The sequence below is a fragment of the Balaenoptera musculus genome, chromosome 3 (assembly GCF_009873245.2).
Source record: "Balaenoptera musculus isolate JJ_BM4_2016_0621 chromosome 3, mBalMus1.pri.v3, whole genome shotgun sequence".
In the NCBI taxonomy this organism is placed as follows: Eukaryota; Metazoa; Chordata; class Mammalia; order Artiodactyla; family Balaenopteridae; genus Balaenoptera; species Balaenoptera musculus.
Genome location: NC_045787.1, coordinates 14,568,180 through 14,591,259, shown reverse-complemented (window position 1 = coordinate 14,591,259; position 23,080 = coordinate 14,568,180). Strand labels below are relative to the sequence as shown.

At 42.4% G+C, this 23,080-nt stretch overlaps 1 protein-coding gene across 1 annotated transcript in view; it reads right to left on the bottom strand.

Moving 5' to 3' along the window:
- BASP1 (brain abundant membrane attached signal protein 1) overlaps positions 1–22,458 on the bottom strand; it is a 49,857-nt gene extending 27,399 nt beyond the window's left edge. Inside the window, exon 1 of the mRNA XM_036848278.1 lies at positions 22,243–22,458. The gene's annotated coding sequence lies outside the window, so the exon portion shown is untranslated. The remainder of the gene's footprint in view (positions 1–22,242) is intronic.
- Positions 22,459–23,080: the final 622 nt, after the last annotated feature.

Genomic DNA, 23,080 nt, shown 5'->3' with positions numbered 1-23,080 from the left:
CTCTGTGCCTCCTGCTACATTTTCCTGTGCACCTAAAACTGCTCTAGAAAGTATTAAAAGAGAGACAGAGCCACAGGATCGTTCTCAACCCCATTCACTGCTGATATGGACGTATCCTAAACTTCTCCCTCTCCTTGCTTTTTTATTAACTGAGTCATCGATAAAATTAAAAAAAAAAAAAAGGAACTACAAATTCAGTGATTCAGTGTAGTTGGTAGTAATTGCCAAAAGTATGAAGGGTGCATCAAGAATGCCTTCCACTCTACGGAGCAGCATGAGAAGATAGTGCCTTACCGTAATTGTACTCCCTTCTCTGCCACTCAAGAAAGCACACAGAATACGAGGGAATGAGGTGTCTTCTCTGAGATAACCACTTTCCCTTAAAACTCAGCACATCTCATATTTTGTGGGGAGACCACAGTATGGTTCAATATTTCAGTTAAGAGTCCTCTGATTTAATTTTTTAAGCTTAAGTTTGAGTCTCAGAAAATCCCAAGTTTGCATCCTGACTCCATGTACTAGTTTTGCAGCCTGGTCCCCAAATCCCCAGCTCCTGGTCAGTCGGGGGATTGAAACCTCTGTTTTGTTTTGGTAGATTGACCCACAGGACCGATTCCCACCCACTGCAGCCAAAGGGACTGGAGGAGGGGCGTCGGTGACACTGGTGGCCCTCAGGGATTCACAGGCAGGCACAGCGGCTCCACTCCAGTCCCAGGACAGACATAGGAAAGCTTCAGAGTCTTGTTCATTTCCAACAAATACAGCTAATGCGTGGCACTTATTTAAAGAGGTCAAAGAGAAGTGACCCAAATTGGAAGCAACAAATTAAGTTCTTCTATTGACCGCAACGCTTTTGGCAAGTTACGAGCCTGGAATGTGGCCCAAGAATGGCTGGTCACACTGGCTGTGTGACCTGTTACTTATTTCTCTGTGTCTCAGTCTCCTCATTTGTACAACGGGATGACAACAGTACCATCAGTTTGCTGTATCTTGTCAGTCTCTGTAAATGTCAGTCTCTGTAAAGCTTGGTGCACTGCCTGCCTGGCCCATGATAATCTTGTATTCAGTAGACTAAAAGGTTTTATTTTATAATAATATAACTTTAAAGATTACAAAATGCTGTGAAATGCCATTTAAACACTAGATATTTGTATAGCTTTGCCTTCCCTGTAACGATGGTTTCATGTTATCAACTTAGAATCAAAATCATAACCATCCGGGCCTTTTATTTAGTAGAATCTTTGAAACTGCATCTCTATGAACAGTGCCAAATACAGGACTACAGGTTGAAAAAGAAAACGCAAATACCACCATACTACTTTTCCAAAGACTCCACCACCACCGTGGTGGTTACCAGTAAAGAGGACTTTGAAAAAGTACTGTACAGATTCACAGATTGGGGGTGGTGGAGGAGGGGAAATCTAAACTGGGGAGGTTTTGCTTCACTAAGTGAAGCTTCTGTTTTCAACCCTTAGAGGACATTAGCAGATGCAAATATGCCGCACACATCTAAATCCCTAACTGAGTTCAGACTAGGATCAGCCTTACATTGCAAGGTCCTGGAAGGAAGGTAACCAAAGCTGTAATTAAGCTGATGGTCTAGGCTGTCTAAACACATCCTTCAGGACTCTGAGGCCTAGGTCCCAGGGTGCGTATGGGGCCAACAGTTATCGCCAAATATACAGCCCTCTGTATATGGACCAACAATGACCTTCTTATTTGGACCCTGGGTTTGGCAACTTCAAAAATGGTTTACCTGTAAATCAACTATACTTCAATAAGGAAGGAAGGAAGGAAGGAAGGAAGGAAGGAAGGAGGGGAGGGGAGGGAGGGAGGGAGGGAGGGAGGGAAGGAGGGAGGAGGGAAGGAAAAGAGAGAAAGAAGGAAATAAAGGAAGGAAGAAAGAAAATGATTTACCAAGAAAAAACAGAGTGAGGGGACTTTTCATCTATGCCATCCATACCTTCTTCAGAAGGAGCTAGAGTAGTGTGTAATATTCAGCCAAGTGCTGACTGATTATTCAGATAAGAATAAGGAGTTGTGTGGCTCTATTCCCCCCACTTCTTTACAAGTTCCTTTGGCTCAAGCCAGCTAAATTGGCTTCTTACCCGACTGAAATGAGGAAGCACTAAACCAATCCTCCTTTTCCAGGCATTTATCAGAGAGCTGGGCAGTCTTCATCTGAGTGGAAAGGTCCTTAAAATTTACCAAAGATAACCAAAGTTGAACAGAAAAGTAGGTGATTAATAGTTTACACTCAAAAAGAAGTCTCCACGTATTCTTTGGAAAATCATCGCCATATCAATATTTAAATACAATTCATAATGAGTTATGTTTAAAGAGTCATATCCTTTATGCCACACTTCAGATATTTATCAGAAATTAGGAGCAGCTCGTGGTGCTGGATAATGGGATGGCAAACTGGAGATGGCCCAAGGCAGCAAGAAGAGACAGCAGGAGATGAAGAAAAGGTGGATCAAGTTCAGATGTGAAATGGCTGTGGCTACACTTCAGTACATTTGGTTGAGATTACTGGGGAGTCAGGCAAGCATCTACTCCTAGCTTTCATGGATTCCATAGAAACCCATGACCAAAGAATATCCAACGCTCAACAGAAAATATCCAAGGTTTCTGCACACCGTTCTGAAGCTTGACATTAGTAACACTTAACTACATGTTTCATCAAATAAACATCAAATTAGTCCCAAGATAAACCTCGGTATCATGTTAGTTGAAAGGGAGAGAGGGGACGCTCAAGCTTCTTCCGTTTCTTTGAAGTTTTATTTTGCTTTCAATAAAAACTCAGATAGCCAGCTATGTAAACTGAGTTGGTTGAAAATGGTGACCAATTTTCCTGTATTAAGACTAAGATGTTGAGGAGAACCAAAGGAATCTGGACTGAGTTTAAGGAGAAGGGAAGTACAATGCCGTTCTGAAAAGAGAAAGCGATTGATATAGAGAAAAAAACAGAAAGGCGCCTAGACAATAGAATAGGTACAATTCACGAACATATTCCAAGTTGCAAACCAAATAAAGTGTTAGTGGAAGTGTCAAACTGCTCAGATCCATCCAAGAGAATATGACTGAGAACTGGAAAAGACAAGACTCCCCCAAACAAGCATTTATATAATTAAATAGCCTCTTCACACACGTTCCATTTTGTAGTGGCTTGGTGACACCCCAAGTACTCTGACTTCAGAAAGTAACATCAGGGAACACCCAGGAAAGGCCAGGTTACAGAAGCCTCATTTAAACACCTCATTATCCAAGGTCTACACTGTAATGCCTGCAAGTTCAACCCCAGGTTTAGGCAGTTTTCCTTCTTCAAAATGAAAATTATCCAAGTCACTAACGTTAAAAACAGACCTTTAGTCTGTGTTTTAATTCAGAAGAGAATTCCAGATGAGCTCAAGGAGGGGTCTTTGCTTCCCTACCAGAGAGCCTTATCGGGTCTTCCTTACAACACCTCCAGGAAGAATTCTTGGTTGTTTACTGCAGGGTGGGCTGGAACATTCCATTAACAAGCTTTCAAAGGTATACACAAAAATTCCAGCTCTTGAAAATTTCAGAGGAATTACACAGTAGCTTGTTCGATATGAAGACATTATTTATTTATATCAAGACGCCTCTTAAGAAGTTTTTCTTAAGATGAATTTAATTAGAAGTGTGCATTACTTGCCACGTTTGACCTACGCAACTTTTTGATATTAGGAGCTACAAAGATGATATAAATCTTTAATTCCTATTATTAAAATATTTGGGTTTTTTTAAACGATGACATGAAAACTAAGCTCTTAGGATATGGTCTCAGGATATATTCAGTAGCCATTTAACTATTTAGGAAAGAACATCAACAGAGCATGAATACTTTAATTCCCATTTATCAGCCAGGAAACTAGCTCTCTTGAGTGATTTGCCCAAGAGACCCACAAATGTATCACTGGTTTAAACTCATGTAGTAATAAATTTTTAAAATGTAAAAAGTAATCATTTTTGCTTTTCTCCCTCAAGGTAGAATAATCTCCAAGATTAATACACTGATTTATGTTGAGCAATTATTCTGGGCCAACTATTGCCTTTAATTTTAGGAGAACATTGATTTATGTTGAGCAGTTATTCTGGGCCAACTATTGCCTTTAATTCTAGGAGAACAACAGTCAAGCAGACAGGGCTCCTATGTCCAAGGAGTTTCCCCATGAGGTTGAGAAATAATCGTTTGTCAGTCAGCTGATATAGATGGCAGGTAGTACAAATCAGACTAGAAGGTGAAGGCTAGAGGAACAATAAGAAATTGGTTACCAACCTTGCCATAAATTCGTTGAGAGATTTTTTTTTTTTTTTAAGTCATGTTCAAGAGTCTCTGTCAGCTCCTGAATTGCAAATTTCAGGAGTCAAGAGAAACCAGCACTTTAGAGCAAAAAGGACTAGACACACAAGGAAATATAATTCCTGTGACAAAACATTAATGGAAAAATGATCTGCTATCAACCTTAGCACTGCAGACTTACCCAATCCAAGAAAAAACTCGAATTTACATTTTTCAAAGCACAGTTTATCAAAATAAAATGTTTTCTTTGTATAGAGACACTCCTCAGTCGCATGTCAGTCATTTCCACGCACCTCCCATTGTGTTCCTAGAGATTCCATCTCTCTCTGGAACAAAGGACCAGCACCATTCATTCCTGGAATCAGGGAGTAACTTCCAGAGAATAAAGACTTGAAGGATCCTGCAAAGCATTGTGTGCTTTTCTGAGACTCTTGAAAAAAGAACAACAGAAATTCTTCACTGTTTCTCAAGCTGAGTAGCCTGTCTTAAGGCAGTCAGGCCAGCAGAAGGGAGCACCAGCTGGGGACGTTTCCCCAGAAGGTCCTCAGGTACTTAGGGATGCTGTTCTGCTCGAGATCTAAAGCAGATCCTTAGTGTGTTTTAAGAACTAACTATTCTTGAAGGCTTTTCCTTCAATTTATAATCCTAAAGTACTTTGTTTTTGATGAAAATGTAAGATATGTAAATGACTTTTCTACCGAGTGCTTATAACCTTTGAATTAAGTGAAATCAATCCTGAATTCCATATTCTCAAAAGAGATAGTTACATAAAACTCTTTTTAAATAATAGCCAGTTGAACTTGGAATATCCCACATGGCTTAGTCAAGTGAAAGAGATGGATCTACTGACAGCAGAATAGAGAAAGGACAGAGGTAATCATTGATCCATGCTATTAATTCAATGATTATCTGCTAATATCTCTATCCTGTTTATACAGACCAACGCTTGTCTCACTGTAATTACTGGTGTACTTGTTTGTCTTCACCAACTGTGAGCTTCTTAAAAACAAGGTAACAAGTCTTTGCATCTCTCAGCTCAGTCAGTAAACAAACATTAATTCTACAAGATTTTAATGTGGTTTGTATTTTCCTACATTGCATTTAACGGAGTAGAAAACTCCCACATCCGTTGCTCATTTGAACTGCTTTTAAAAAGCTCAGTCTTAAAAATATGCTTACCAAAACAACCGATCTTTTTTTTTAATTTTTTAGAAAACCGCTGATCTCTAAATAAAGAATGAATTCATAACCAAAGCAATACTTGCACCTTTTAACTATATAAAATAAATTTTTAAACTTACATCTTGTGCATCCAACCCAATAATGCATTTATAGAGCAGAAATAGAATTGTCTTCACACAACTGAAGGGGAGTTATGTAGGTACCCACAATAGCAGAAGATGGAGGCCCACAGAGAATGTTTTCCTGGAGTTGGGGGATGGTGGAATTTAAACATCTAAGCCAATCATGCCCTGGGCTTCCTTACTGCAACCACACCAACCTTCCTGTTTATATTCCCCAATCGCAAAACCAAAATGACACCTTTACCCTAGCAAGTCACATGAGAGGACTTTTTAAAAAAATAAAGTAAGGAAAATATCATCTAGTAAACTGCTTGGAAATACACATCCAAAGGTATACCAGTCGTCCAGTTACTCATTTGTCATAAATTGCTGCTCAACCATCAATACCATGTCAGGCCAGCTGATTACACATTCCAAGTACATAATCTACGACCTCAGGGTTTCAAAACAAAACATGAAGTTTGGTAATCAGCCATCCGTATGGTGAGTTAGGGCTACTCAAGGGTGCATAAGATAAAAAGTTAGCCGCAAAGAGCTATCACGAATGGATGAAGCAGATGTGGCACATATGTACAATAGAATATCACTCAGCCATAAAAAGAAATGAAATGGAGGTATTTGTAGTGAGGTGGATGGACCTAGAGACTGTCATACAGAGTGAAGACAGAAAGAGAAAAACGAATTCCGTATGCTAACACATATACATGGAATCTTAAAAAAAAGGGTTCTGAAGAACCTAGGGGCAGGACAGGAATAAAGACGCAGACGTAGAGAATGGACTTGAGGACATGGGGAGGGGTAAGGGTACACTGGGATGAAGTGAGAGAGTGGCATGGACATATATACACTACCAAATGTAAAATATATAGCTAGTGGGAAGCAGCTGCATAGCACAGGGAGATCAGCTCAGTGCTTTGTGACCACCTAGAGGGGTGGGATAGGGAGAAAGGGAGGGAGACGCAAGAAGGAGGAGATATGGGGATATATGTATACATACAGCTGATTCACTTTGTTATACAGCAGAAACTAACACACCACTGTAAAGCAATTATACTCCAATAAAGATGTTAAAAAAAAAAAAGAGCTATCACTGCCCTTTTTATTCTACTACCCAATTTAAATCCAACTGACTTGACCCTACAGAGTAGATGATCCCTAGCTATGCTCTCCCTTCTGAGGGCCGTTCCTTTAGATCCATATGGAAGTGCCATCCTCATATGTTAGTGGGGAGGGGCGCCAGGGGAAGGGGGGGAGATAAAGGAGCCACAGCTGCAGAGAATGCCGTTGGCTAATTCATAAACTGAATTCATATAAAATGAGACCATCTGAGTAATCAGCCACATACAACCGGAATGTGTCCCATCTTGTCTAAAATGAGACCATTTTAAGACAAAGTATTGATTTAATAGCAAAAGTAGCACATGTTTATGGTATAAATCTTGGAGAGGGTATGAGAATGTCCTAGAGCCCAAAGCAGCTCACAGATATAGACAATAAATACCCGGCCATCACCTCAACTATAACTACACTTTGAATATGTAAAAAGGAAGCTTATTAAAATAAAAATTTTGCAAATAAAGTATCAATATCTAGAAATGTTCTAGAATGAGTAAGTTGTATTGCCAGATTAGACTTGCCTACTGGAACCCTGCATTATTTCTTAACTACAGGTTATTTCAGAAATCAATTCCCTATCACTGTAAAAACCTACAAACTTAATTTATTTAATAAGAATTCGATCATTAAGAATCAGCTTTAAAGCACTAGGCACTGTCCTGTGAGACCCCAGGGTTGACACGAAAACACTTATCTCTAAGAATCTTAGTTCCCACTAAGGCCGGAGACACTCAGTAATGAGACAATAAAAGTTGAATACTGACCGCCAAGGATGACACGTAAATGAGGGGGTAAGGATTAAATCACAAATGTTGTCTTAACTGTGTTCAACCCCCTACCCCCAAAGAAAACACTGTGATATTTACTAAAGATTCGTTACAAGCTGGTTCTCGGATGTGAAAGTACAGCGAAGGGCCAACACTCTGAAATATGCCTTATCTGTATCGCATGATGTCACACAGCCACAAAACACGCCCTTCTGTGCCTTCAGCCCTTACTGGACCACAGGTTTTGTGCTAGAAACTGACATCCAAAGATGAAGGAAGCAAAGTCCTGGCATGGATGAACTCACCATTTAGAGTAAGTGGTGACAGCACAGAACCAGGGCTAAATTCGTATCTACTTCATTAGGTTTATAATCCACTAATGTGTTAAGATTTAAAATCATATGCTCATCTGGAGGTCTAATACTCCTGACCTCACAAAGACTGTTACAAACATTCATTGGTTAAGGTGCTGAATACTATTGATCCATGACATTCAGTGACTTGCAAGTACGGATGAGAAATATAACCACAGCCAGCCCCAGCTTTCACGCACTGCGGTTTATGTCTGAGAAGACCTCACAGTGTAATAACACTATTTGTTTCCCAAATAACAATACGATTTCATTCTTCCTTTGACACTCTACCTTAGAAGGAAGCTCGGGTGCAGGAGCCATTAGCACTAATTACTCCAGAATGTCCCAGGGCTTTAGTACAATTACCACTAAGGTTACCGCTTGGAGACAGAATACTTACACTAATTGGAGTTCATCAGATATTCATCTTCATGGTAAGCACAACTGATGAGCTGAAATTTCGTGTCCATAAATGGAAGTTACCTCAGCTAGCAAAGGACCTCAGCCTTTCAGGGGACGTGTGCGCTCCATGAATATAATGTCCTGTAGGCAACCTTTGACACTGAACAAATACGGAGTGCTTGCTAAGTCCCAGAACTGTTGCACAGCCCTGTTACGGATCCACCAAACTGACACACCCCTGCCTCCCAGGTCTTTCCAGCTAGAGGAATGGAGACATTAAATAATCACATCAGTTTTGATAAATGTGGGGGTAAAATTGCCAAGTGTTCTGAGAGGCGTGGGGATAATCAGGAAAGGCGTCTCCGAGAAAGTGGCATTTTTAAGCCGAGGTGTACTCGGACAATGGGAAAAACGAACACTCCCGGCAGAAGAATAGTGGGAAAGAGCTTGGAGCATTGGGAGAACTGAGAGGCAGGCCATGAACAGAGGGTGGGTGACGGTGAGTTTGAGAGGAGGCTGAAGAGGAAAACAGAAGGTGCACACGTGGGAACTTACAGATCAGCAAAGGATTTTTATATTTTATTCTAAGTGTAACAGAAAGTCATGATAGAAGAGTCTTCGGCACAGGAATGCCATGCTTAGACTTAGCAGAGGAAGACAGCAGTAAGCGAGGAGAGGGATCAAACTTCGACTAGGCTCCTAGCTTAGTGTAGAGAGGAATGGACGGATGTGAGGGCTAATTATAAGGTAGACGCCATAGAGCTCTGTCAGCAGGAAGAGCCCAGTTTTCTGGAACGAATGGAAGAAGATGCTATTGACCAGAAGTCGAGCACTGAAAGAAGACCACAGACGTTGGCTCGAAAATAGATGTGGCTTACACTAGTTAAAATAAAAAATTCAACACTAACTCACATTGCAGGTTTTATGCAGAAAGTAATTTACCAGTGAAATTTTTTATAAAAGATATTAAACAGTACCAACTTTCAATTAGTTTAGGGCTGCTGGTTCATCTAGAATCATCACAGTGAATTACTGTATTCAATTAGACTGTGGCTCAGTGAGGTAATATTTTTACTGCCTTAGTTAACACAACATGACGTGACCTGCAGCTTGAAACAGAACGGCAACGGCTGAATCACTTGAGAGGGCACTTTCAAAAGTTGTAAATTGCTTTTTGAAAAAGAGCGTCTCCAAAGTGTTCAGTGAAGACATACCCACATCCACATTTGTTCAGAATGCCCCTCAAAAAATCCCTTCAGTATCACTACTTGTTTTATTACTTGGAAAGGCCCCAACATTCATGAGCCTTGATTTTTGCTGTCATCAAAGACTTCATATGACTCCTGACACTAACTTCCCAGTCTTTAACGTCCCACTGTGCAGAAACCTATCAAAACTCCAACCATTCTTCCCACATTTGCTTTCTGTTAAAGCTTGTATCTTCTAATGTCTTCAAGTCTCCATGCAATAAAACTTGCCCTGTAGTAATACTCTGTATGGTGAATCCCTACCAACAAGCATGGATGCTAGAATAGGATTTTAAACTGGCTTACACATCTGGTCAACTCTTCCATCTAGAGTAGAAAGGGCTCTTTACCAATGCCACTATTGGTAAGAGTTTTTTGTTTGTTTGTTTGTTTTTTGTTGTTGTTTTTTCCCCCAGAATACCTCTATTTTAATTTACCCAAGACTGGCTAGTTCTTTATACAACATGGACTAGGTAAATCCTTCTCTCTTCCTTTATTCACTCTTGTCAGTTTTAGGTATATGGATAACCAATGGGAAATGCTTCAAGCAGAGGAAAAACATGATCATACAGTGCTAGAATGAAAAATAGGCTTCACCACGTATTAATGCCTATTGATTGGTGGCGACTGCCTAGAGCACTGTGTTGAGAAGGATTCTGAGGCCTCATCCATAGACCCATGTCCATCCTGAGTACAACAGAGGGAACGGTACCTGCATACACACTCTGCCAACCCCAGCCCAAGGGAGCCACAAAAACAGGCTTTGAATCCCACACAGGCTCTACCTTTTCCAGCAATGTGAATCTCAGGGAAATTAACTTCTCTGCATCTCATGTTGTCCAAAGAGAATGCTACTTAGGCTTGCCTCACATGGATTTGTGAGGATTAAACCACAGGCTCCAGGGTAGCTCATTCTCCCCACCCCCTTCATCTTGAGGGCAGGGAAAAGGGCACTTTGCACAGGGGCTTCGAATGTTCCTCACTGTAAACCACCTTTCCTAATATGAAACCTGAATTGTTATGAGCTGTGTCCCCTCCTCCCCCAGACTCATATGTTGAAGCTCTAACCTCCAGTGCCTCAAAATGTGACTGTATTTGGAGAGAGGGCCTTTAAGTCCAATAGGACTGATGTGTCCTTATAAAAACAGATTGGGACATACAGAAAGAGACACGAGGGGTGCACGCACGCAGATGCAAGACCCCGTAAGGACACAGCAGAAAGGCGGCCATCTGTAAGCCAGGGAGGGAGACCCCAGAGGAAACCGAACACGTTGACCATCAGCACCTTGACTTTGAAATTCTAGCCTCCATTCTGGGGTATTGTGTTATGGCAGCCCTAGCAGATGAATACAGGAACAAAGTATCCCTGCCTCTGCCATTCCTATCACTGCGTGAGCATCACCACCTCTCCCCTCCTGTTCCTCCCCTTCTTCCTCACATGCTCTAGTCTCCTTTTCTCCCCTGAAAACTCTAGAAGGAGGGGGTGGTGCGGGGCTTGGAAACGAGGTCACTGACTGCTGATCTAGAACAATGTAGTTTTGCTTCCTGTAGCGTACTTACCAGAAATACTGCCCACGCAAGGGGAATCCAGTTCTCTTTAAGAACTGAAAGGAATGGCATTCCCCTCTCTCCATCCAGAAATATGGCTGCAAAAGTACCTCGTTGAAACTTCCCTCAAGTGTAGCCATTTGCTCCCTTTCAGAAGGATTTTACAAAGCTCAGTATTTCACAAGAAATGCTATTGTATCCAAATGCCTCTCCCTCTCTCAAGATGAGATGGTTTAATTAGCTAGGGTGGTAGTTAAATGTGTTATCTGAATCAGATTTCAATGGAAATTCATCCCCAGCCAACTCACATCTCACACTAACCATGGTGCATGTTAGTGATCTAAAACATTTATTCTAGTAGTTAGATATTTTCTCTACTAGGTAAACTATGCAAACAATTGCTAGCATGTCAGGTCCTGCTTGCTGGTTTGCCATGCTGTGTGCTGCTAATATTAACTGTATTATATTATGCTGTCTAAATACCCTAAGGGTTTGAGAGGTTTGGGGGTTGATTTTTAGATATATCTCCCTCAGGTCACGCCCTCTTCCAAAAGAAATCATGCTCAACTCAAAACTGGCTTGAGTTTTTTTTTCACTCCCCTTAGAAACAGCAGTAACATTTTTTGCAGTGTTACATCATTCTGGACTTCTTTACCCTTTATCTGGGATTCTTGGCTATCTCACTACAGGTATGACAAAGGATACTCCTTAGGTAGTATGCCTAGCAAAGCGGATCAATAACAGAAAAGAGATATGCAAGCAGTTGCTCTTGGTCTTAAAGAAGGCAAGTTAAAGGGAGTAGCATGGGTACAAATCCTAATTTAACTGGGGACAAATCCTAATTTGCCAACTGCTTCCTTTAACCACCACTTCTCCATTTAACATGGTAATATTTGTTGCTGGAAATAAGGATACAGTCCAAGAATGTGTTACTATTGACAACATTAAAGTTTAAAGTGCAACAATGTGATATTTTTTAAGGAGGAAGGACTAATTAACATGGCTGATGAGGCAGAGAGATGTGAAGCCTGTTGACATTCAAATTCAGTTTTTCAGGAGTTCATTTCTTGGTTATATTCTCAGCACTCAGAGTTAGTAAATCAAACATCAAAGCTTAGAAATATTAATGGAACTCCTTTCCCATTTAAAACTACAACTCTTACCTTAGTGAAATCATGTGTTATAATCCCATCATGTAGTTGCTTCTCTCTGCATTGTAGCCAGTTGAGTTCTCCTAGGACAACCCTCATACCCACCTACCCAACCACCCACCCAGGAGACTTTATTATAGATGAAATCAAAGCTAAGCTCTCTGGATAGTGGAAACAAAACCAGTAAGAATAGAAAGGGTGGAGGTAAATGGAGTGAGCTACTAGTTCTGTCTCTTACACCAATGAAACTTTCAGTGAGACTTTTCCTTAGTCAACCACCAGATTAGGTGAGGAAGAAGACTGATAATCATGTGAGTCACATGAAGAAACACATACCTGGGAAACCATCAATCTTGTATTAACAACCTTCTTGAGAACATTGCTACAAACACTTGTTACTATTTGTCTGAAAACCACACACTGAAAGTGCTGGAAAAGTCCAGTTGGGTGAGCCCTAGGAATTCAAAGCTTGAGGTCTCAACAAAAGATCACCAGGGCTACTGAGGAAACCCTAGTGCCACAATAACCTCTGGTCAATAAGGGTAGTATTCACTGAGGCTGGGTGATCACGAGACCTTCCAAGAGCTATTGTCACCACCAACTGTTAACTGAGACTCTTCCTTAGGAAAATGAGTCATTCAGAAAAGATTCCAGAACACCTCATTTAATCATTTAAGTCTTTAGTGAATACCCAAGTGGTCATATAACCTCACCCTACCTTCTTGATGGAATGCAGGATAAAGGAGGAGAGAAAGTCATCTCAAAATCTCTCCACCTGTAAGTCACTGATTTCTCTCAATTTTCCTTTTACCCAATAGTCTTAAATATGCCGAAAGCAAATACAGATGATGTTATCTTGTATTGAAACAGCTGAGAACATTTGTAAAGGTCAGAGACAGCAAATATTCCTACAGCTCCTACAGTTTCCAAGACAAGCTCAGAGAAGCTTAAAACAGTACTCTGTGACTACCCAACAATTCCAAGGAGACGCTCTTCTCTACAACCTTAAGAAACTGGGATGTCCTCAGTTATTAGATGGTTCCTATTGTTTTCTCTTTTGATATACTATTTTCCCAATTAGATCCTGTTACTATTTAACTTGGCTATTGTATTAGTCTATGTGGCAATGGTGTTTTGAATGCCTGTCAGTGGGTAAATGATGTGGGTCTTTTCGAAACCACTTGGCCAAGCAAACCAGGAAACTTGTAATTTAGAAAGCTCAACCAGGAAAAGCTGTTCTCTGACATCTTTTTCTTCATAAACTTACAAAAAAGTTTTAATTTGGGTTTACTTTAGGAATATATCCACTTCTGAACCTGCAAAACTGTAATAATTAAAAGCATTACGAAAACTGTGACGCCACTTTTTTATTGCAGGTTTCCCTGGGAAACAATATAAATTTATCTAAAACTTATTCTCCACTTATTGAAATGTCTAAATAGATTATTTTAAATATGAAACTAGAACCCTGTTATCTAAAACTAAACTTATCACAGTTTCTCCAAATACAGATGCACATAAACAGTTTACATTGCTAAAATCCGTTTCAAACATCTGAATATGAAGCTTTATGAAGTGTTTTAACAACTTAAGTACTTAAGTTCCATATCTTAATGACTACTTCAGAAACTTACAGCCCTTTTAAATCCTCTAAATCGGCCCAAATACTATAAATGATCATTTTAAAGAAAAAAGATTAAACCTCATGTTTCACGCAGCTCTCAAACCAATAAGCCAGATAACACTAGTAATCGGCATAAAAGCTCGTGTCCATCACCTCTACCTCTCCACAGCACTGTGCGCTCTGGCTTTTCCAGGAGATTCCGGAGCATTTCGAGAGTACCATGCTTGACTGCTCCACTCACTCTACAGCCCCCAAATTAGTCGAAAACCAACTGGCTTTCTTTTCAAAAACTCCTACCCTCCACGTGCAGGCTCCAAAGCCTGCAACACTGTTTATTCTAGGAGGAAAACAAAGATATGACACGAAAATTTAGTTTTCTGGGCGAAGTTGTTTTAATGCATGCCATAAATTCTTTGGCATCTAAAGGAAACCACATGCCTATAATGTAAGAAAAAAAAAAAAAGAGAGAAGTTGAGGGGGAAAGATGGCGCGTAGATAAAGCAGTAGCAGGCAGTAAGCACAAGTGGTGTTATCAAAAGGCAGAATGGCTTCTCTCTGCTGGAGAGGGGAGACAGGGCATCAGGGAGAGAAACAGGATTAGGACTGGGTTTTCAAAAACTGGTATCAGAGTCAAAGAATGGTAAGAATTTTTTTTTTAAAGTTATAGACAGTGAGTAAGAGCTTGACTCAATCAGACAGAAGGGAGGGCCCACAGGAGTGAGGCTTTATTGAGAAATAATCTGGGTTTCCACTCAGCCACTAACCAGCTCAGGGGACCTTGAATAAGCCACTAACTTTTCTAAGATCCTTTTGAGTTCCAAAGAAGTGTTTTAGTCATGCGCTTTCAAACCTTCTGTTACAATCAGGCAAGTATTTACAAAGGATTGAGGTTGAGTTAGGATAGTATTTAAAAGCGGCCACCAACCTTCTGTAAACGAATCCTGTGTGGGGGCAGAAGGAAAATGGGGTCACAAATTTAGGACTTGGTTTATTTCTAATCAGGCAACCCTAACTACATAGCTGGAGGAGGGATGACTAGTATCTCTGATTAGTATTTCAGAGGTAGAATCACAGGTACGGCATTTGAATGATTCCTTCCACTTGGGAGGTGTAATGAGGAAAGTGAAGGGGGCAACCAAACCCACGTTTCTCTACAGTCCTAAAAAGCAGCCCTCATCCTCACCATCGTCATCCCAGAAATCATTTAAGGATATCAGCCCATGTTCACTATGACAGGAAGCATTTCTAATCTAGAGATCACTTAATGTATTTACAGATGAAATATTTATTAGACACTGTATCTCTTCTAAGACAAATAATTTTTCATTGAAGAACTTAGTACAACTCTCTCTAAATGAATATTGAAGAAGTTAACGTGCTACAATATGTTATCCATTTTCTCTTCAAGTGTCCATAATTACATGAAATACAATGGCCATGACTTATGGGAAAGACAGCAGCATCGGCCAGCGGAATAGGGCTATCAGACGTGGATTCAAATTCTATCAATTTCTATTAGCTCTAGGATCTTATGTACATTGTTTAACCCTCTATTTTTTCCTTTATTCACAGGTAAAATGCACCTTCCAATTTGTTTGAGGGCATAAATTTCAATTAGAGCATACGACATACAATAAATAGTCAACAAGTGTCCAATTTCGTCCCTTAACTTCTCCAGATTTAAAAGAAAATAAAACCTTTGATGGAGGAAATTTCTTAAATGATACAATCACTATATCCAAAACCTCTTTCCTATAGTGAATACCTGACAGATAAAGTAAAATATAATTTCCTTCCTGATTCCTTAAGATTCAAAATCCTGTTTAAAGAAACTATTAAAAAAAATTTAGCCAAAATGAGAATGATTTTACCTTCACTCAGCAGCAAAGCCCTGTGTCCAGAAGGCCAAAAACAAATCACTTAGGCAGATCCCTGAATTAAATGCCTGAAAGGTCAAACTGATTCCAGGATGAACCATCTCAAATATCTGAAATTCCAAAGAACTTCCCTTTTTTTTTTTTTTTTTTTAAAGGGGCCACAGTGACTAAGGTTGCCAGAGAGATAATTATTTCTAAAGATTTTGTCAACAGGTGACAACACCTTCAACATTCCTGAGTAAGACAAGCTTTAGTCTTTACTCCTGGTGTGGGTGGTAGGGATGTGGAAAAGTGAAAACTTATTCCTGGTGTGTCCTCAGGATTTTAAATATCTAAATTGGTTTATATCAATCTTTGCACTAATGACTAAAACACTCCTTTCAGATGCTGATGAATGCACCTTGATTCAGGACACAACAAAGCCAAGCCTCTTTAGGAATATGAATGAATGATGTCTACACCCAAGGTTATCCAGGAGTCCAGATCTCAACATATCAAACCAGTGAGCCTTTCTCTGAAGGTCTCTCAATTTCCAAGGACTTGCACATTATTGTTTTATACTGTAATACCAATCAATATGGAGGCTGGGGTTCTATGACTCTACCTACTTTGGACTTTTCAAAACTAGTACAAGTGTCCTGGCAACATATTCAAGGTATCATAGCTACACCTGGAGGATTTCTCTAAACCACAGACTTCTATGTTCTACCAACTGTCCAGGGTACTACCACCAGCTTGTCTTGCAATAATAATCTTTGAAGTAAGCATATAAACAGCTATAAATGTAGAGGATAAAGTAAAGAAAGCTGGTCCTCTCACAACTTTATAGTGTATGTGCATTATAAAGATGCACAGAATGTGTGTGATGCATTGTCCTAGGTCTTTGACTATTTTACTTAATCCTTACAATAACTCTGTATTATAACCCCCATTTTATAGATAAGAATTGAAGCACAGAGAAGCTAAGCAATTTGCCAAAGGTCACACAGCTAGTAAATGGTTGAGACAAGATTCTTAACCCAGTGCATCTGGCTCCACACCCAGCCCTCCAAGTCACGCTTTCTAAATATCACACTTCCTACACAATGTACAGTGGCTGAGCCCTATATTTCAAAGAGAAGTTCAAGGAACAAACGCATGAAGTCCAGTCCTTCCTCCCTCATCCAAAATGAACAAGAAAATAAAAAATCAAGTCAAAAACAGGTTCAGAAAGTGTTTAAGAGATAAGAAGGAAATGTGTAAATACTTTGCCTTTCTCACTGAACACCATTTTCTTACATTATCTTGAAATGTTTCCTTATGACCTGGTTCCCTGTTGTGCTTGCAGATGACTTCCATTTCTAAGTCTCTAAAGCTTTCAGGAATTTATTCCTAGACTTCGAAGCACGCTCAATCATAACCTCCCCTCACTGACTGCCTTCGCTAGTCAAAAAAATCTCTGCTTTCCCTGTTTTTGTTCAAAACTTCTACTGCCTTTGGAAAGGCTGATTTTTAAAGTTACTTAAACCCTCAGGGTGCAGAAGAGGGAAGACACACCATGAGACTCTCTGCATCCATCTCATCCCATTTCTGAGTTCCAGAGGGAAGAAAAGACTGTGGTTTAACCTCATTGCTTCTTAGGCTTATGTCTTTTCAAAATTACAATTTCACTATATCCTGGTAAGACTCTGATTCCCTAAATGATTATTATCTTTTACTTTTGATAACGTTGACTGGACATTTCTTCTCACATGACACTTACCTAGATGTCTGTCTTAATAGCAGCGGAGGGAATGGCATTTAACAAAAATCTTCCTTTGGCAGGCTGGGAATTTCTGTGGTTTTAAGACTACCCCTGTATTTTCTCAAAAGAACTTAAATGCCATCTCTTGAGTTACATAAGCAGCCATGGGAAACTCAGTGAGGGTGGCCATCCCAGCTTCATTCAATCCACTTTGGGGCAAATTCCCATACGGCGTCTCACAGAATTTCAAATATCTACATGAGGTTTGAAATATCCTATTTCTGACTGAATACACCGAAACCCTCAGGTCTTAATCAGCGTGGAACAAAAATACAGCTCAATATACAGAAATTAGTTGCCGATGTCAATCACACTGATGACTGCTGAAAATGCAGACTGAGAGGTTAGGCCGGCCCCTAAGAGCCAGCCACTGTACTTACGCACTCTTCAGACATATGTGTGGTCCTTATTACAGCCTAAGATTAGGAATTATTACTCCAATTATACAATTGAATAAAGTGAAATTCAAAGAGGTTTGAAGTAATTTGGCCAAAGTGGCCGAGCCAGTGCCTAGAGATTTCTCAAACTGACTCTCTTCCACTAACTACATCCTAGGAAACCTCCCCATCAAGAGTATTTGCTCTTTTAAAAAACATTCTGGCTATTCACAACCTCCGTTATTTCCTGATACTAATCCACCAGAATTAAGCTGTAAAGTTCACATTGCATTGTATTATCCAAAGTCTTAAGAGGCAGAATAAATGCAAAGGATTCAGTGAGTTGAGAAAACTTGATAAAATGCCAGATTCCGCACCCATTCCCCCCACCCCCAGAACTTCAACCCAGATACATGCTCGGTTTTCCCTCAGCAGTTACCTGGTTTCCAGTTTACCAGCTAAAACAATCATTAAGGAGATGTTAATCTTTTGATAAACAGGGTGTAAAATGAGTAGGTAAAAACTACCTATTAGAAAGATAAAGACCTAAGCAAATGAGAGCATTGCCCTCAACAGAAGCAGACACCAAAGGCCGTTGCTTTTGACAAACAACAGTTAGCACGCCTTTCCTGAATATTTTTCAAAACAAAATTTTACAAAGGATAACAAAAATAAGGCAGAGCAACTTTATTATAAATCTTTTATTTAGTAAGCGTTGTTTATTACAGCTTTTAAAGGGCTTTACGTGAATGTTTAAGCCCATAAACGAACATGTTAATTTCAGATGCTCAATGCAACCCATTTGTTTCAGGGGTACATGGGTAAAAATTGGAAATGAGCATCTCAGTAGACTAGCTAGGCTGTCCCATCTATATGTATACTGAGAAAAACAGAAAACTGATTACTTTCCGAAGACCATTATGAAGCACTGTAAAGTGATATTCTACACCAACTAGTTTAGTTTCATATCATTAATAAAATTTTATTTCGTAACATGAGGATATATGTATACATTGTGTATGTGTATATACACGGCACCTTCCTTGCTTTAAAAATGGTTTTGGATTTTGCCATTTTTTTACAAAACTACAGTGACTATTACAGACATCCGTTGCACAGTGACCGAATCTCCTCCAAACCTAAGTTTTTCATACTCCACTTATCTTGACCACGGAGTGAAAATGGTTTGAAATTGTTGTTAATGTGAAATTTTTTTTAAAAAGACAAAAATTAAAGAGAATGTCACATCTTAGATTATAATATGGTTTGGTCTAGTAAATCCAGGAAGATTTAAAGATAACTCCAAAGAGAGGGAGCCAAAGCCCATAGGGTTCTTCCATTCAAATTAGGGTGTTCAAATTAGATGTTCAAATTAGGGTGGTCTGTGGGGAGAAAAGGTCCTCCTGTGCCCACGTAATCAGAGCGCGAGCACCAGTGAAGGAGAGATGCGCCACTGGCGCCACTGATAATACTGTGCAGTCATTGTTGGCGCATTTTGTCAAAAGGCCCAACTCCCTTTCTCTACCTGTTAAAGCTTGCCAAAAAGCTAGCTGGATAAAAGAAAAAGGTAACTGATCATTTATGATTCAATTTAAGAATTATCTTGCTCAAAAACCTAAGATTCATTGAATTGGGGATATATTGGTGTATATTTGCTATTGCATGTGGTCTATATTGACTCATCCCTTCCACAAAAACATAACCTAAAGGAAAAGAAAAACAAAAAAAACAAACAAATAAACCCTACATCTAGCCCTCTAAACCATTAAAAAAAAAAAAAACACTCAATACTACGGAGTAGAGACGATAGCAGGCAGCCACTCTACCAAAGAAAGGTCCTGATACAGTCAACTTGATCAATATCAAGTTTTATTAAAAGGAACAAAAGAGATGATTTCCATTTTCCTGCCACGTGTTGTCTTACCAGGGTGTACCGAGAATACTTAAGCATAAAATTCTCTCAAGCATAACGTACCATTGCGAAAATATTATTAATATTTAGCTCCTTTTTATACACACAGTAAGTCTCCTTTTAGTTGGTAGAACAAACTAGCCCAAAAAGAGGCCATAATCTGGTTACTGCCTCACTGGAAGAAAAATCAGTCATCAACCATCAAATGTGTGTGTGTGTGTGTGTGTGTGTGTGAGAGAGAGAGAGAGAGAGAGAGAGAGAGAGGATGGCTCATGGCTTCTGTTAGACACAGAAAAAAAAAAAAAAAATGAAGAACTTAATCAACCATCTTCACCCCAGCAGCCCCAGCTGCCTTATTCCTCTCCTATCAGTGGATTTCCATCTCCATGGGGTTCGTCTTTGGGATTCCTAATGAAACAATGAGGTACTAGGAATCAAGAGAAAACAGCGTTAGGATCCTGACAAGGTAACCCTTTTCTCAGCTCTGGGTTTTGTAGGCCATCTTGTTCGTATAAACGCCAAAATGTCTTAATTTTTCCCAAGGAGTGACACTAGGGGCAATACCCACTGTCATTTCTGAGACCAAGGTCCCTTAATCAAATGGCCAGCAGCAAAAATCTGTCAGACAAACGGTTAATTGATGCACATTAAGACAGCCGCCATCACTGCAGAGCAATACATTACAGGAAAGAGAACAATGAACAGCACGAGAAAGAAAAACAGCAGTGTTCGTTTACAAAAATATTTAATCCCCAGTTTGCCCTCATCGTCAAGGCTAATCTTATTTTTCATCAATTGAAATCTCTAAGAAAGCAAGAGATGAGATAGCCTGGAAAAGAAGAAATACACACACAAGGGGGGGAAAAAAAACTGTCATCTGTATCCAGCGGTTTCACGCAACATTTAGGGCAAACGCCTTTGTTCCTGGGCTTGGGAAGGGAGTGGGGGGGGGGGGGTGGGTGATGGAGAGATCAGATGGGGCTGCCTGGGCCCTCCACTCCCTGTTCTCCGGCGCATGCGCCAGGCCAAGACAAAGGAATAGGTAATTACAGTCCCGATTCATTCATTTTGCCCGCAGTACTGAGGATCTGCTGGCCCCGGCTGTAATCCCTGGGAGGTTGATCCACACCCCTATAGCAGGAAGACCACCTCTAGACTAGTGTTTGATTTTTAGCCCGCCACAGATGTGCTAGTGGCCTCGCGGCAGACCGAGGTGTGGTGTCAATCCTGGTCAAGGTACTAAAAATGCACCCGTGTGCGCTGTGCTAATTTAAGCAGAGTGAACATTACACAGGCAAAGACTGTTCACGGAGTCCGTTTCAAGGCGGACATGTCTCCGAGGAAGCAGATCAGGAGGCCAGCCAAGCGTTCGATGAATATTCATGAAAGAATGCGGTTTGTAGCCACGCATTGTGTGTGTGCGCGCGGACCCAGGGATTCTGCAATTTTTATTCTTGGTGGCGGGTGGGGAGGGGGGCGGGTAGGCGGGGGCGATTGGCCGAGGAGGGCGAACAAGGGCCGGGCGTTGGCTTTCAGTGTTAGCGCTTTAAGCAAAACCTGCTAAACCCCAAACCTTCGCTCACAGCCGGGCTGGGCGGTCAGGGGCCGCGCGCTGTCAGGTTCAAGCTCACACCCTCCCGGCCGGGCCCGCGACAGGAGGCGCTCAGCGCATTCTCCGAACCGAATACTCGAAAACATAAAATGCTCAGATGTAGCCCACGGGTTCATGGGAAGGCAGTTCAGCCACGACCGAGGCTGGGGCTCTGCTCTGCTCAGCTGTGCTTCTGGAGGCACGTTGTCGTGTGAACCTCGCATTTCCTTGGCCACCCCAAGCCAAGATTCAGGAGTCCCACGGGTCAAGGAAACCCATCTGCTGAACCAAAAAGCCGCCTCCTCCCTTCGGATCACACCAGATTCCCCGTATTCCTTCTCCCCTCCCTCCCTCCCGCCCCACCGCACCCCACCCTCCATCTTCTGCTGCTGCGCCCCTCGCACCAAGCGCTTTCTTCCCGGCTCTGGACGGTGCCGGTGGCAGATACTCTCCCCTCGGCCTCACAAAACCGTCTCTTCGGGACGCAATTCATTTAAAGGGTTTCACATTCGGCAATTTCCTCCTTAACCAGCAGCTTCCCTCCCACTGCCCACCCCCAACTCCGTTTATCAGGCTCACCAACCCCCCCATCCTCCCCGCCCTGCGAGCGGTCGAAACCACCCACCTCGGGGCCCCCCATCACCCCAGATGCCCGAAGCGCGACGGAGGCCTCACGGAGGGACCGCACGACCCGCGCCGTCTAGTGGGGCCCGCACCACTCCCTCCCCGCCCCGGGCTGCGGCGCCGAGAGAGAACAAAGGGCCTCGGGGTGGGGCGGGGGCAGAGCGGGGAACGGAGGCCCCCGGGTGGTCGGCACCCCGGGTCCGCGGCGGCAGCTGGGCCACCGGGGCGCGCCTCCTTACCGGATCTGGGTGCCTGTGCCGCCCCTGGGTGAACGCGGTGCCGCGGAAGGGCCCGGGTCGCTGGCGTCGTCCGGCCGGGTGCCTGGCCGCTGGCGGTGGCTCTCTCCCCGGCTCGACGGCCGAGCCCGGAGCGAGGAGCGAGTTGGAGCGCTGCCGCCGCCGCCGTCGCCGCTGCCGCTACTGCTGCCGCCGCCGCCGCTGCAGCCTCTGCATTTCTCGCGCTCGCGCTCCCCCTCCCCTTCCTGCCCAGCGCCCTCCCCCGGCGCGTCCGCCCGCCCAGCCTCCCTCCTCCCGCTCACCCCGCCCACCTCGCTCCCCTCCCTTCGCCTCCGTCCCGGTGCCCCTCCCGCCTCCCCTGAACTCCCCGCCGCGCTGGGGCCCCGCCCGTCTCCCTTCAAATCCCCTCCATCCCGGTTACCCCCACCTCCCTTCTCCTCCAAACGGCTGGTCCCCTCCTTTCCCCCTCCCCTTCCCTCCATCCCTGTGCCCCTCCTGCCTCTCTACATCATATCTGAACGCCGGTTTCCCACTCCCTCCCCACCTCCCCTCCCCTCCCCTCTTCTCCGGTCCCATGCCCCCCACCTCTGTCGCCTCCCCTTCCCCGCGGCGCCGGAGATGTCCGTGGGCACTACTCTCTGTTTTTCTCAATCTCTCTCTCTCTCACTTTCTTTCTCTCTCTCTATTTGGAACGGTTGGATAAGAAGTGCTCGGGCTCTCGCTCAGACTCCAGGGGCTGCCTCGAGGTGGTGAATGACGCCCCCTGCCACCTGCTACCCGTCTCAGCATCCCCACCCGGCCGCTCGCGACGTCCGGCTGAGATTCTGATCCCCGGGCAGGC